The sequence below is a fragment of the Ambystoma mexicanum genome, chromosome 6q (genome assembly GCF_040938575.1).
Source record: "Ambystoma mexicanum isolate Mex_15411 chromosome 6q, UKY_AmexF1_1, whole genome shotgun sequence".
NCBI classification, from domain to species: Eukaryota; Metazoa; Chordata; class Amphibia; order Caudata; family Ambystomatidae; genus Ambystoma; species Ambystoma mexicanum.
In genome coordinates this window covers 56,156,019-56,171,196 of record NC_090937.1, presented here as the reverse complement: position 1 = coordinate 56,171,196, position 15,178 = coordinate 56,156,019, and positions in this window count along the sequence as shown.

The following is a 15,178-nucleotide window of genomic DNA, read 5'->3' as shown; positions in this document are numbered from 1 at the left end:
TGTAGGGTTCTCTGGTACACCAGTGGTTAGTCCGGTCTCTCAGCCGGTACCGATTTCACTGGGCCATTTACCGATTCATGTCCATTTCTTTTGATGATGAATTGTGGAGAAAATTTTTTGGGGTTGAATCTGTTGAAAGAATTAAATGCAGTAATTTATTGTTCTCCGGATGGAGTGCATTTGACGATTTCATCTCAGCGAACTTCTGTTTCACAATTCTTGACTAGGCCTTTACCGACTGAATTGGATAAAGTTCCGGCATGTTCATGGGCGGTTGATGATAATGACGTTGGTATTTTACAAATTCAACCTGTAAAAAATTGTGTTGAAACCAGGTGTTAAACTACCAAATATGCCACAGTATAAAATTTCAGTTGACGGTGAGCAAGCTTTAAAGAGTATAGTTTGTGATTTTATACATCGAGGAGTGATTGAGGAAATTGCAGGAAGTTTGTGTAATAGTCCAATTCTACCGGTGTACAAGAAAGGGGATAATGCAATTCCTTTCCGTTTTATTGTTGATTTACGTGCTATCAATAAGATTCTTGCTCCACAATTTCTAATTGTGCCTGATGTGGCCACTATATTAACAATTATTCCAGCTTCAGCTACTCATTTCAGTGTTGTGAATCTAAAGAATGCTTTCTTTAGTATTCCTGTGTATGTTGACAGTAGATGCTTGTTCACATTCATCCTAGGGGGAAACTCATTTACATTAACTCGTGTGCCGCAAGGGTACACTGAGAGTCCAAGCATTTATAGTAGAGCTTTGAAGGAACAGCTTGATACACTTGAGTTGCCTTCTACTTGTACATTGTTGCAGTATGTTGACAATCTTCTTTTAGCTGCAGACTCAGAAGTTGCTTGCAACGAGGGCACCCTGTTGCTGCTTATTCATCTAGCAGAACATGGGCATAAGGCTTCATTAAAAAGAAGTTTCAGTATTGTCGATAGGAGTTTGCCTATTTAGGCTATCTCCTGCCAAAGGAGAGAAGAAGACTGACACCTGAATGGATAAAAAGCATTGCTAGCATGTCTGTCCCAGATACACAGAAAGAGGTAAGAGCCTTGATAGGCATGGCTTCGTACTGTAGACAGTGGATCCCTAATTTCTCATTAATGATAAAAACCAATGTTGGCATTGACAAATAAGGGCATTTCTTTGCCTTTACCATGTTACTTGGATTGCCAGAAAGCTTTTGACCTGCTCAAGGTTGCATTGTGTTCAGCACCGGTTTTGGGCACACCAAATTATGACAAGGCCTTTGTTTTATATGTGCATGAATGTGATGGATGCGCTTTGGCTGTCTCGACGCAGGAAAATGGAGGGAAGAATAGACCATGCGGTTATTTTTCCTCCAATCTTGACCCTGTTGCATGCACTTTGCAGAGATGTTTGAGAGCTGTTGCTGCTGCCACTGCATCTGTAAAGCAGAGTGAGGGTATGGTTCTGGGTCACTCCTTAAGCGTGATGGTACCTCACTCTGTAGACGTTCTATTAAACAGAACACAAACGCAACATCTCACATCAGCACGATTAACAAGATACAAGCTGATTCTATTTGCACCGCATATCCAAATTAAGATTGAGCCAGTAAAGTAGACACAGCGAGTAGAGCACTCGCTTTGACATCAGTGCAGAGCCTGCGAATGCAGGTTCGAATCCCGGCAGCGCCAAACTCAGTGTTTCATCCTTCCGAGGTCGATAAATGAGCACCACACACCATGGGTAACAATAAGCAGCGCTCAGCTACCTGAGGGTTCGTAGCGCTATATAAATGCCAAATTATTATTATTATTAAGAGATGTTGCACATTAAATTCGGCCAAACTATTGCCTCTTCCGCAAGAAATTGCTTGCAGTGACAAGATGTCACATGACTGCCTCTATACAGAACAAGAGACTAAAGGCAGAATTGACTTAAATGATACACCATTAAAAGATACACAAGGGCAGCTGTTTTGCAATGGCTCCTGCTTCACACTTCTGGATGGTCCATCCACTGCTGCTTATGCCATCACTACATTAAGCACTATTGTGGAAACCAAATGAATTCCGCATAACTCTGTGCAGGCCTCAGAGATTATTGCATTGACTCGAGATTGTGAACTTTCCGAAGGGCTTAGTGTGAACATATTTACAAACAGTCAGTATCCCTTTGGGGTGGTTCACAACTTCGGTAGATTATGGGCAGAGAGAGGTTTCTTGACCTCAAACGGAACTAAGATACAACATGGCACTTATAGTTTGGCTACTCTCAGCACTTGCGCTTCCTACTCAACTAGTAATAATGAAGTGCGCAGCACACCAGAAAGTAACAGATGATGTGGGGAGAAGAAACGCTTTTGCTGACAGGATTGCCAAACAGACTGCCACCGATTTGTATTCCAAGATGTATATAACGAGAGAAGTCACTAACACTTGTCTAACAGATGAAGGAATCGGTTCTATAAAAGACATTCAGGCTTATGCCACTTCAGGAGAGCTTAAAAAATTTGCTGAGGGTTTAGCAAGTTTAGACAATGAAGGTTATTGGGTAGATATTGAGAAGAAAAGATAGATGCTACCCAATGCTTATGTCACCGCTGTGGTTACGATGCCTCATGGTCCAACTCATACGTGTGCTAGAAAGATTTGTAAACTGTTAGAACCTGTCTGGGTGAACGTAAATATCTCAAAAACTGCTGAGCGTTCGGTCAAAAATTACATGGTATGCTTACAGCATAATGTGGGGAAGGGAACATTGACACTGACGGGTAGTTTTGGCCCCCCCTCTGCGCCTTTTGAGGTTATACACTTTGATTTCAATGAAACGGAGCGTTGTCAGAATTACAAATATGTTCTGTTAGTTATTTGTGCTTTCAGCAAATGGGTCAAAGCCTTCCCTTTAAAGATGCCACAGCAATAACGACAGTGAAAACCATGCTAAAGGAATATTTTACTAGGTTGGTTCGCCGAGGGTCATTTGGTCGGACAATGGTCCACATTTTATCGCTGTTGTTATCCTGCAAGTATGCGCTGGATTATAGATCGATAATATGTTCCATTCGGCCAGACACGCTCAGAGTGCCAGCCTTGTAGAATGCCACAATGGTATATTGAAGAACAAACTGGCTAAAATGTATGCCAGTAGCAATTTGAAATGGCCAGATACCTTACCGATAGCTCTATTGTCCATGCGTACGACCCTACAAAACAAAGCTGGCCTCTCTCCCTATGAGATAATCATGGGGAGACCAGCCAATATTTGGGATATACTCAAGCCCAATTGATTAAAAGATGTAGAGCATTTGCTCCTTTCTGAGTACTGTGACCAGTTAACTCAAAACTTGTATTTGATTTATCAACAGGTGCAAGAAGCCCTCCCAGTAAAATACAAGGTCCAGGTCCTCGACTCTGACCTGGCACGTGGGTGCTCGTCAAAGCATTTGAAAGAGCCTCCTATCTCGCACCTCGATGCAAAGGACCGTTCCAAGTCCTGTTGGCCACACAGACCGCTGTACGAGTAGACGGAATACGACACTGGATCCACGCAATGCACATCAAGAAGATAACTTTTCCTCTGCACCACGACAAAGGGGAAGAGAAGGAGATTGTTTGCTCTGTTCCTCATCACAAGTCTGTTCTAACCGAAATCCTTCCTGAGCCCGTGGGGCCTGGGGAGACTGCTGCTTTGCCTTCAAGTTCTCCTTTGGATCTTTATTCACCATTGAGCAATCTTGTTTCTGCTTCACACTTCCTTCAGGAAGCGACGACACTCTGTTCGCAGATCAAACCGTACCTGGAGTCTTGAGGTACGATCTGCATCCGAGGAATCAGACTTACAGCACAGCATCGGCTGTGCCTCAAGGATTCATAGGTTGAGCCAGTCCCTTGTCACTCTTTCGCTGAAACATAAATAAGAGACAGGGACTGGCAAAGTTACCTTCAAGCAAGATAGGCCACATGGTCAGGAGCCACTGATGGATGAACTAAAAGAGCCTAACAAAGAGGCTTGTAAACATACTTTGAGAAACAATGTCCTTTCCCAAATCTACTCATGTAGAACAGGCTATTGGTCTTGTGGCTGATAAAAAATCTGTTCATCAGAGATCATGGTCCCTGAGGACCCATTGTTTTCTAATCACAGTACTGGTCTATTTAGCAATTGTATTTTCGCTTGGGTTCTGGTTTATCGAAGGGGTGTGTCCACTTGAGACTTTGTTACCTACTGAAATTATCTCCACTGTGTCTCCACCTTTCATGTATCTGCACACTCTTCGTCCTCGAGACACCCAACACAGACAGGGTTATCACAATAACACTCTCATAATGATTATGAATGCGACCCATGCGATTATAAACAGAACAAATTGCTGGGTGTGTTCACATTTGCCACAACACGGGGAAAAGGGATTGGGCTGGTATATTCATCCTCTTCCTCCAACTACTGCATGCTATGCCTTGCTTACGGCACTATTCTTTGGTCGTTGGAATGATTTCTGGGAACTTTGAGGGGACTAATCTGAATGAATTTGAAAAATGAGTCCTAACACCTTTGGGATGTTCCCTCTTTGCAAATAGGAGCAAACTCAACGTGACTTCTATTAGGCCTTCTGATAGACTCTCTAGACCTTTTCAATCACTGATTTCTTTAAAGATGGCTCCTATAGGCAACCAGAATGCCATGCCTCCTTCCTATACTATTAATCATAGTCCCAACTCTGTTTCCTTCTGCATACAATGGGATGGTTCTAAACTGATGGGTACATTTGAGGGTTGTACTAACATTGCAAATCTAACCAGAGAGGACATACCTTTGCATAAAGGAGACCCTGTTTGTGTGTGGAAAGGAAGCTTATCCTTGGTTACCTAGAAATTGGCAGGGTACTTGTTATTTGGGTATCTTGTTACCAGGAGTATATGTGGCCAGCACCTCTGAAGTCTCTAGAGCTTGTCCAAGACGGGATGAGAATGGTAATACTCCTTCACAAGTCATGGGCGATGTAGCAAAATCCTTTGTGCCATTTTGGGGACAGATAATGAACTACTAGCAAGGGTACTGGAGAAAAACCATCAACAGAACCACCAATATTCTGTACAACATGACGCTAGAGCAAAATGCCATTAGATTAGTGGCCCTTCAAAATAGGATGGTGTTAGACGTCATCCTAGCTGATTGTGGTGTCAGTCTAGAAAAATGGATACCTCTACTTTGTGACCACAAACGTATTTTGGTGGCCGTGGGCCAACCGTCTCATGCACGATATGACAGAATATAGGTTTTCGAGTTTGCCAATGAACGGCCATTTTGATGTAACAAGAATCGCCATTTTGTTTTCTAACCATTGCTCATTGCTTTCTGTTCCTATTGCTACGCAGTATATTTTCCGCTTACACTGCTCGACTGTAAAACATTGTTGTCTGTATGTGAAAAGGACAAGGCCGCAGGGCCGAGAGGATAACAAGAGTTAGTTGAAACACAAACGTAGGCAGTGCCAGGAAGAATGCCCGGGCATTTAATCATTTTGCAGCTGCCAGCCGGTCTCGTTATATGGTAGAATATGTTAGAATAATACCACTAAAGGCTTGAATTATGCTTTTCTTTCGGCCCCCCTTTGCTGAGCCCGCTAGAGCGTGTCGGCTCCCAGGACACGAATAGCACCTAATAGATAGCAAGGTCCGGAATGCAACTCTTCCCCCCCGTATGTAGCTCGCTTCCAAGAACAGAAGCGCTGTGTTCTATTCAACAACTGAAAGATGCCTTTGCACTCACAAATTGCGAATTGTTACTAGAATAGATGTTTGAAGGTGTCATGGTAGTCGGAGATGTCCATCATCACACCAAGTTCAAAGAAACCCAATAAAGGGGGGTGTTAAACATGTCATAGCTGATTGTTTGATATGCATTTTGTATATATGTAACTGATGTACGTAATTCACTCTCTTGCATCCCTCGAGGTCTAGAGATACACGTCGCGGGGCGTGAGACCGAGTTGGCCAACTGAGACTTTTGCTTTGCAATAAACCCTAGCTTTGAGAATACAACCTTGTGTCTGGCGTATCTATCGTGTGTGGTGACTCACCTTGTTTCCATAGACGTCAGGGTCCCCTAGGGGCCCCTTTCAATATGGCGCCCGAATAGGGAACTTGTTCCATCGCATAACGTTGTAATTGAGTAAGGCGGAGAACGGCGAGGACGGGCCGATCGAACCGGGATCAAGAGGTGTTCGGGCGCCCTGTAAAAGTGATGAGAGACTCCTATGCAGATCTGCACACATCTGATCCCTGATCGACGTGCCTGGCTAGAGAACAAGGAGCCGAGGTTCCCGAAATGAGGCGGAAGCCAAGAAACGCAGACACGACGTCCTTTGGTGCGTCAGTATACAGACGACTTGATTTATCAGGTGAGTCATTCCCCGATTCAAAGTAATCCTGATATTGGTTGAGAGTTGAATTTGCAAAATCAAACGCCCTAGGTAAGGTTGATTAACCAGGGGGAAGGTTGAAACATGTCTGGGGTATTGTCCACCTTAGCGGGGTTTTTCCGCTGTGGTAGACAATCTTTGGAAACTGGCCAAATTGTACCACCTGGGGGAACGCCGGTGTATGAGATGTATGTGAAGTATGGAGTGGGTGCGATAATATTCTGTGAGACTTGGCATAGGCAAACCAGAAAGCAACAAGACCATCAGTGGCCGATTAATGGTAGTTTTGAGATAGCGAGGATAGACAACCTGGAAAGGGTGTTGATGAGAAAGAAAGCGCGTCCTGCAGCATTTGAGACTATTAAAGACTGGAGAAAGGAAGCAATGCTCCGATTTAAAAGCAGAGCGTAGCATGCGCGCAGGCATAGTTCAAAAGGTGAAGTAGCGGACAAGAAAGAAGAGGAGGAGGGGACTGAGAGTCTAAGAAGGGCACGTAGGCGAGACCAGTTGAATGTAGAAAAGATATATCCGCAACGGGAATTACATATAGCGGATGAATTAATAGAAAATATATTGACCCATACAAAACAAGGCCCAAGATCAGAAGTGAGGCCAGACACGTCAGTAGCTATCGCCCCTAACCCCGCCCGTAGCTCAAGCTCCCCCTCCGGTAGCTCAAGCCCTCCCACAGCCACAGACCGTGCGCGTAACACTTCCTATTAGCCAACCAGGCCCACAACAGACACTCCCTGTTCCATTGTCCCATCCGCGCCTCCCGCCTCAGACACAGACTCGGTACCGTCCGTTGCTCCCGGGGTTCAAGTTGAAACCACTGGGGCAAGAGGCGGGACTGACCAACGGGGATGCACGAGGGTAACTCGCAGCGCAATCAGCAAAGAAAGGAAGGTGGAATTGCAACAACAGGCAGAGATGTATATAGATGGGAATGATGGGACGACAGCATTGGCTTCGATATATGACTTCCGTAGAAGCAACGAAAGACAGGTAGTGTTGGAATGCATGGGTGAATATTTGGTGGAGAAATGGAAACAGTTAATTGGAAAATTACCACCGCAGCGATTGTTAGATTTGAATGCATTAGCACGCTGTAGGGAGAGGGATGAAGAAGTGAGAGAACATGTATATAGACTTTTTGAACTTAAAGATGAATTAGATAATGATTATGCCGAAATGTTTGCTACACCTGGGTACAGGAGTAGGGATATCGGGAGAAATAGGAAGGAAACTGTAGAGCCATATATACAAAGACGACATTCAATGTCGTCAGTACAAAGGGGCGATAAATTAAAAGTATGTATACGAGAAGCGTTTAGATGGATGTTGGATCCTAGTATTCCCACAATGGAAATACACGAGATATTTGATGAATATTCCATGCCCATGAAAATAAAAGCACTACAGTCGATGGCTGAACATTTATTAGACAGAGATATAAAAAACGATAAGGCCAGTCCACCCGAAATAATGGCAGTATATAGAAGAGCACTAGAGCGAGGGACAGGAGAAACAGCCCTATCGTTGGATCTGGGAATATTGTTACATCTAAGAGAGGGGGTGGGGGCGGTAAGTGGGGCATTTCCAATGAGAGAGGTCCCACCTACCTTTGTGCCCAAAGTGGAGGTTCCCGCAGTGGGCGGTGCAGCGGCGCAGGTAACACCAGCCCATTACACCGCCCAATATGTGCATGTCCCCTTTTCCAGACAGGAGGTGAACAACATAAAGCAGACGATTCTTGATATAAGACAGAATCCTACAGGGTTTTACAAGGAAGTAGAGTCCTGCCTACAATCATCTGTGCTTACCATGGGTGATATAGACCTAATATTCCCGGTGATCCTGCCAGCAGACATATGGAGCAAATAAGGAAGGTAAATGACCCAACAGCCTTTGGCGCCACATGGGCAGACTTGTTAATAGAAGACAGGAATAATGCAGTTGGAGGGACACCAGAAGCGAACCTGGTGGTGTTACCAGCACGTATAGTGCAGAAGTTAAAAGCAATTGTCCCAGAGAAAAGAATTCAATGGGAGAAATTGATTGCATGTGTACAAGGCAAGGATGAGTTGGCTACAGATTATTTTAATAGATTTGAAGAAGTATTCACAGACTTCAGTGGGCAGGATGTGGGCTCGGAAGCGGGAAAGAGGTTATTTGTTGACAAATATGTAAGGGGGTTAAAACTTCCAATTCAGGATCTAATAATGACATCAGAGAGTGCATGGCAAGCAAAAACGTTGGGCGAAGTATTACATATGGCCCAATATTATGAGCGCAGAGTGAATGCGGGAAAAGAAAAAGAAGAGAGTGATAGGGTAAATCTGAAAACACAGGTATTAACGCAGCAAGTAGTAGGACATAATAGAGGGCGAGGGAACGCACAAGGAAGGAGTAATTCAAATATGCATGGGGGAACAGTGGGACCGAATCAGTGTGCGTATTGCAAGGAGGAAGGACATTGGCGAGCGCAATGTCCGCATCTACAGAATAGAAATGGGTCTGGTCAAAGGAGACAGCATAGAAGACACCCAGGAGCGAATGGACCAAATAGGAATAGTATGCAGCAGCATCACAATAACAGAGGTAATCAAAACCAAGGGCAAAACCAAAATGCCCCAAACCAGAATCAGGGACTGCAAAATCAACAATGCGGAAACCAGAGTGGGGGAAATAGAGGAAAGAGTGGGAACGTTTTCGATACACAGCCAAACACGTATTACAGTAATAGTAATGATTACACATCGGACGATGTGTTATTTCCCCAATAGGACAGCCCAGGACAGAGGTCGGAATGAGTGTCTATTCCCGTGAATCAGAGAGGACCCTACGTAGAAATGAGAGTAGGGAATGAGGAGCACCGCTTTCTTGTAGATACAGGAGCACAGAAGTGTTCAATAGACCATCACTTGGTTCCGGATATACCACTGTCAGGGCAAAAGAATATTTCCGTAGGGTTCGCAGGTACACCAGTCATAAACCCAGTGTCCAAACCAGTCCCAGTTACCATAGGACCATTTACTGAACATTGTCCTTTCCTTTTAACAGAAAATTGTGGGGAGAACATGTTAGGAATAAACTTGTTGAAAAAACTAGGTTCCGTTATACATTGCACGGCAGACGGAGTGTTCCTAACGATTTGGCCAAACGATGCCCCTGTGTCAGAATTCATGTCTGAAGCGTTACCAGGGGAACTAAGTAAAGTACCAACCAGTATATGGGCAATGCATGACAATGATGTAGGATGTTTAAAGATAGAGCCAGTAAAGATCATTTTGAAAGAAGGTGCTACCCTACCGCGAATAGCCCAATACAAAATTTCGGCTGAGGTGAGAAAGGATTGAAAAGTATTGTTACAGATTTGGTGAAATTAGGGGTAATCGAGGAAATTACAGGCAGTACATGCAACAGTCCGATTCTTCCGGTTTATAAAAAAGGGGGCAATGAGGTACCATACCGTTTCATAATTGATTTGCGCACATTGAATAAGGTAGTAGATCCACAATTTCCTCTAGTGCCAGAAGTCACTACAATATTGACAATGATACCTTCTTTCAGCAGAATATTTTAGTGTAGTAGATTTGAAAAACGCGTTCTTCAGTATTCCAGTGGACAAGGACAGCAGATATTTGTTCGCGTTCACATTAGGAGGACGATCATTTACATTCACGCGGATTCCGCAAGGTTACACGGAAAGTCCAAGTATTTACAGTAGAGCATTAAAGGAGCAGCTCTACATGCTGGAATTACCCGTGGGTTGTGTACTCTTGCAATACATAGACGATCTATTGCTAGCTGCAGACACAGAGGAGATTTGTAAAGAAAGCACTGTATTACTACTGTCACACCTAGCGGCACATGGCCATAAAGCTAGTTTGAAGAAATTTCAATATAATCGAAAGGAGGTGGCCTATTTGGGCTACCTACTTTCGAAAGGAGGGAGAAGTCTAACACCAGAACGCATAGAAAGTATTTCTTGTATGCCTATTCCAAAGACACAAAAAGGAGTCAGAGCCATAATAGGCATGGCTTCATATTGCCGACAATGGATTGGTAATTTTGCGTTAATTGTGAAGCCACTGTTGAATTTAACTAGAAAGGATGCGGTTATGCCTTTGCAGTGGGATGAGGAATGTCAGAAAGCATTGGATGGATTGAAAACTGCATTATGCTCGGCTCCAGTTTTGGGTACGCCGAATTATGAGAACATTTTTAGACTATTTGTGTGTGAAAGTGAAGGATGTGCATTGGCGGTTTTGACACAGGAACAAGTTGGAAGAAATAGGCCGTGCTGCTATTTTTCTTCTGCGCTGGACCCTGTAGAGCGCGCACATCCACGATGTTTGCGATCTGTCGCGGCGGCTGCTGCGTCAGTGAAACAAACGGAAGGGATGGTATTGGGGCACACTTTAATTTTGATGGTGCCACATGCCATAGACGTTCTATTAAATAGGACACGGACGCAACACCTCACCTCTGCTAGATTGACAGGATATGAGATTATCTTGTTCGCCCCATATCCAAATTATGAGGTGTAGCGCTTTGAATCCTGCAGAATTAATACCACCAACCATAAAAGAAATTGGGAAGGATGAATCACCCCCCCACGATTGTTTAATGGTCACTGAGGAAGAAACCAAGGGGGGAATTGATTTAAGTGATATCCCACAGAAAGAGCCAGATGGAGAGTTATTTTGTGACGGCTCATGTTTTAAATTACCAGATGGCATGACAACTGCCGCATATGCTATCACTACCCTAGAGAGCGTTGTAGAAAGCAAAAGAATTCCCTATAATTCAGCACAAGCCGCAGAAATAATGGCATTAACAAGAGCCTGCAAGATTTCTGAAAATTTTAATGTGAATATATATACTGATAGTCAGCATGCTTTTGGAGTGGTTCATAACTTTGGTCGACTCTGGGCTGAAAGAGGGTTTTTGACATCACATGGCGCCAGAATTCAACTTGGCCCTTTGATTGTACGATTGCTGTGTGCACTCACGTTTCCAAAGCGCCTAGCAATAGTGAAATGCGAGGCACATAAAAAAGTAACATGCAAAGTAGGAGAGGGAAACGCGTTTGCAGACAGAATTGCGAAACAAACTGCCACTGATTTGAATACCAAAATGATGACGGTTCAGACGGAGGAAGTACCCTGTATGATAGAAAATGGAGTTGCCACTGTCAAAGAAATGCAGGCCGAAGCTACGGCCGATGAAATACAGGGGTGGGCAGAGGGATCTGCTGAGTTGGATCTGGAGGATTGTTGGGTGGACAAGGGAACTAGAAACTGGATGTTGTCCAATTCGTACGTGACTGCATTGGTCACAATGGCCCACAGCCCTACGCACATCTGTGCGAAGAAAATAATACAGCACCTTTCTACAGTTTGGCAGAATGTAAACATAAAAAAGAATGCAGAGAGGTTGGTGCAGAACTGTATCACGTGTTTGCAGCACAATGTAGGGAAGGGAACAGTGACTCCAACAGGCAGTTTTGGCACGCCCTCCATGCCATTTGAGGTGATTCATTTTGATTTCATAGAGATGGAGAGGTGCCAAAACTTAAAATACGTCTTGGTGTTGATCTGTGCATTCAGTAAGTGGGTGGAGGCATATCCCTTGAAGGTTTGCACAGCAATGAGCACGGCAAAAGTAATGTTGAAGGAGTACTTTTCCAGATTTGGCTTGCCCCGTGTCCTATGGTCTGATAATGGACCATATTTTGTGGGCGCAGTGGTATTACAGATATGTGCTGGTCTTCAGATTGATAAGAGATTCCATAGTTCAAGGCATCCGAATTCTGCCGGTCTTGTGGAGAGGCACAACGGGATTCTTAAATCAAAGATTAGCAAGATTTGTGCGGGAAGCAAGTTGAGTTGGGTGGATGCATTACCAATAGCACTATTATGTATGCGTACGTCTGTACAGGCTAAAACTGGGCTCTCCCCGTACGAGATCGTGATGGGGAGGCCGGCAAATGTATGGTGCGCACCACAGCCAAAACGACTTAGCGAGACAGAACATCCTGTGCTTAGTACTTATTGTGGCCTTTTAATGCAGAAATTGCGTTTGATTCATCAGCAGGTGCAGGAGGCATTACCAGTGAGATACACCGGTCCGGGGCATGCGCTAGAGCCAGGAGACTGGGTGCTGCTAAAGAATTTTGAAAGAAAGTCATCATTAGCACCCAGGTGGCGCGGGCCCTATCAAGTACTCTTGGCGACGCAGACGGCAAAACGGGTGGATGGAAGGAAGTCATGGATCCATGCCACCCATGCCAAGAAGATTCCAACTGCACTGAAAGACTTGCCTGACACTGATGACCGGAAAGAGACAGTGGTCCCAGAAACGAAAGAAACTGTTGCCAGTAAGCAGCCACCTAATCTGCCAAAACAAGAAGTGAAACTCGAAACAGAGCCTGAGACGATTGCCAAAGAGGGGGAAGGGCAAAGAGTGCCCCAACATTGCCCAGCAGAATCGACATCACTGCTGGCCGACGCGAAATCTGCCTTGCAAATACCAGCAGAAACAAATCGTGTACCCCTTTGGCACCCGCCAGCACTTACCAGCCCGCCAAACAACAGATCTGCATCATTGGCATGGCGCACACCAGCACCTGCAATAGCGCCACAGGCTGACTTTGAGCCTGAATCTGGAAGTGTACCGGCACTGTTCACGGATCATACGATACCAGGAGCAAGGCGATACAACTTGCAGCCTCAGAAGACAAAGTGATCCGCAGTTCTTGTTGGTGTTTATGTCAACCTCTGGTTCAGCTCGTGGACGGAGAAGGAACCAGAGGTGTAGAGGAGAGAAGCGTGAGAATTGTGCAATTCGGACAATTCAAGACTCGCGGCTCCTCAGTGCCATCATAAAAGTACATGTGTCCTGAACCAGAACAGACAAGCTGGGCGCACATGGTACTATGGCAAGTGAGATAACTGATTAAAAGAACATGTGTCCTGAACCAGAGCGGACAAGCTGGGCGCACATGATACTAAGGCGATAAGATAACTGATCAAAGGTCCTCTGAGTAGTATAAGGAAGGACAAGTGATCTTGCCTAAAAACGAATAATCAAATCCAGGCTAAAAAAAGGACAGGCAGAACTGAACTGTGACAATTCCATTGAACTTATTAACATCAGAGCAAACGCGACGAAGAGAGATATCCACAACGAACTGTGATAAGAAAGAAGAAGGATGACGAGAAACATGCCGGGACCGGTTCCAGCCTCCTTCTGCACCACCACCGCTGAGAATGAGTCAATTATAAAGACTGTAAGCTTAAGAAAAACACATGGTAAAACAAATTGTATGCTGGTACTGACAATAATGACTATTCCCCCACGATCTTTGAAGCAATAAAAAAAATGCACGTCCTAAGCTCAGAACTCCCTACTGGAGAAGGGAGCTGGGGAATAGGATCTTGGTTTTGGGAAATACTACGTTCTTGGGGATGGAAGTTGATCTCAATATTAGTAGTGGTGTTTGGAATATTCCTAACGTGCTGTTGTTGTATACATTGTTTACCCATAGTTTGCGCTGAGGTAACTGAGGGATGTACGGAAGGATGTATGCATATGATGACAAAGAAAAAACAACCTCATGATCGAACTGACCCAGACCCAAATGAGATGAGAGCAGTAAAAGAGTTGATGGCAATAGATATTGATGAAGACGATGATGTCTACGATAGCATGCAAAATTCAGACATAAGTACTTCAGATTCATCATCACTAGAGGAGGTTTCAATAAATAGATGAGACGTTTGGCATACGGCCAAAGGAGGGTTTGTCAGTTTAGAAAAATGGATACCTCTACTTTGTGACCGCAAACGTATTTTGGTGGCCGTGGGCCAACCGTCTCATGCACGATATGACAGAATATAGGTTTTCGAGTTTGCCAATGAACGGCCATTTAGATGTAACAAGAATCGCCATTTTGTTTTCTAACCATTGCTCATTGCTTTCTGTTGGTATTGCTTCGCAGTATATTTTCCGCTTACACTGCTCGACTGGAAAACATTGTTGTCTGTATGTGAAAAGGACAAGGCCGCAGGGCCGAGAGGATAACAAGAGTTCGTTGAAACACAAACGTAGGCAGCGCCAGGAAGAATGCCCGGCTCCCTCCCAAATGTAGCCTTGAAGCAGAGCTGCAGGGTATTTAATCATTTTGCAGCTGCCAGCCAGTCTCGTTATATGGTAGAATATGTTAGAATAATACTGCTAAAGGCTTGAATTATGCTTTTCTTACGCCCCCCCTTTGCTGAGCCCGCTAGAGCATGTCGGCTCCCAGGACACAAATAGCACCTAATAGATAGCAAGGTCCAGAATGCAACTCTTCCCCCCGTATGTAGCTCGCTTCCAAGAACAGAAGTGCTGTGTTCTATTCAACAACTGAAAGATGCCTTCGCACTCACAAATTGCAAATTGTTACTAGAATAGATGTTTGAAGGTGTCATAGTAGTCGGAGATGTACATCATCACACCAAGTTCAAAGAAACCCAATAAAGAGGGGTGTTAAACATGTCATAGCTGATTGTTTGATATGCATTTTGTATATATGTAACTGATGTACGTAATTCACTCTCTTGTGTCCCTCGAGGTCTAGAGATACACGTTGCGGGGCGTGAGACCGAGTTGGCTAACTGAGACTTTTTGCTTTGCAATAAACCCTAGCTTTGGGAATACAACCTCATGTCTGGCGTATCTATCGTGTGTGGTGACTCCCCTTGTTTCCATAGACGTCAGGG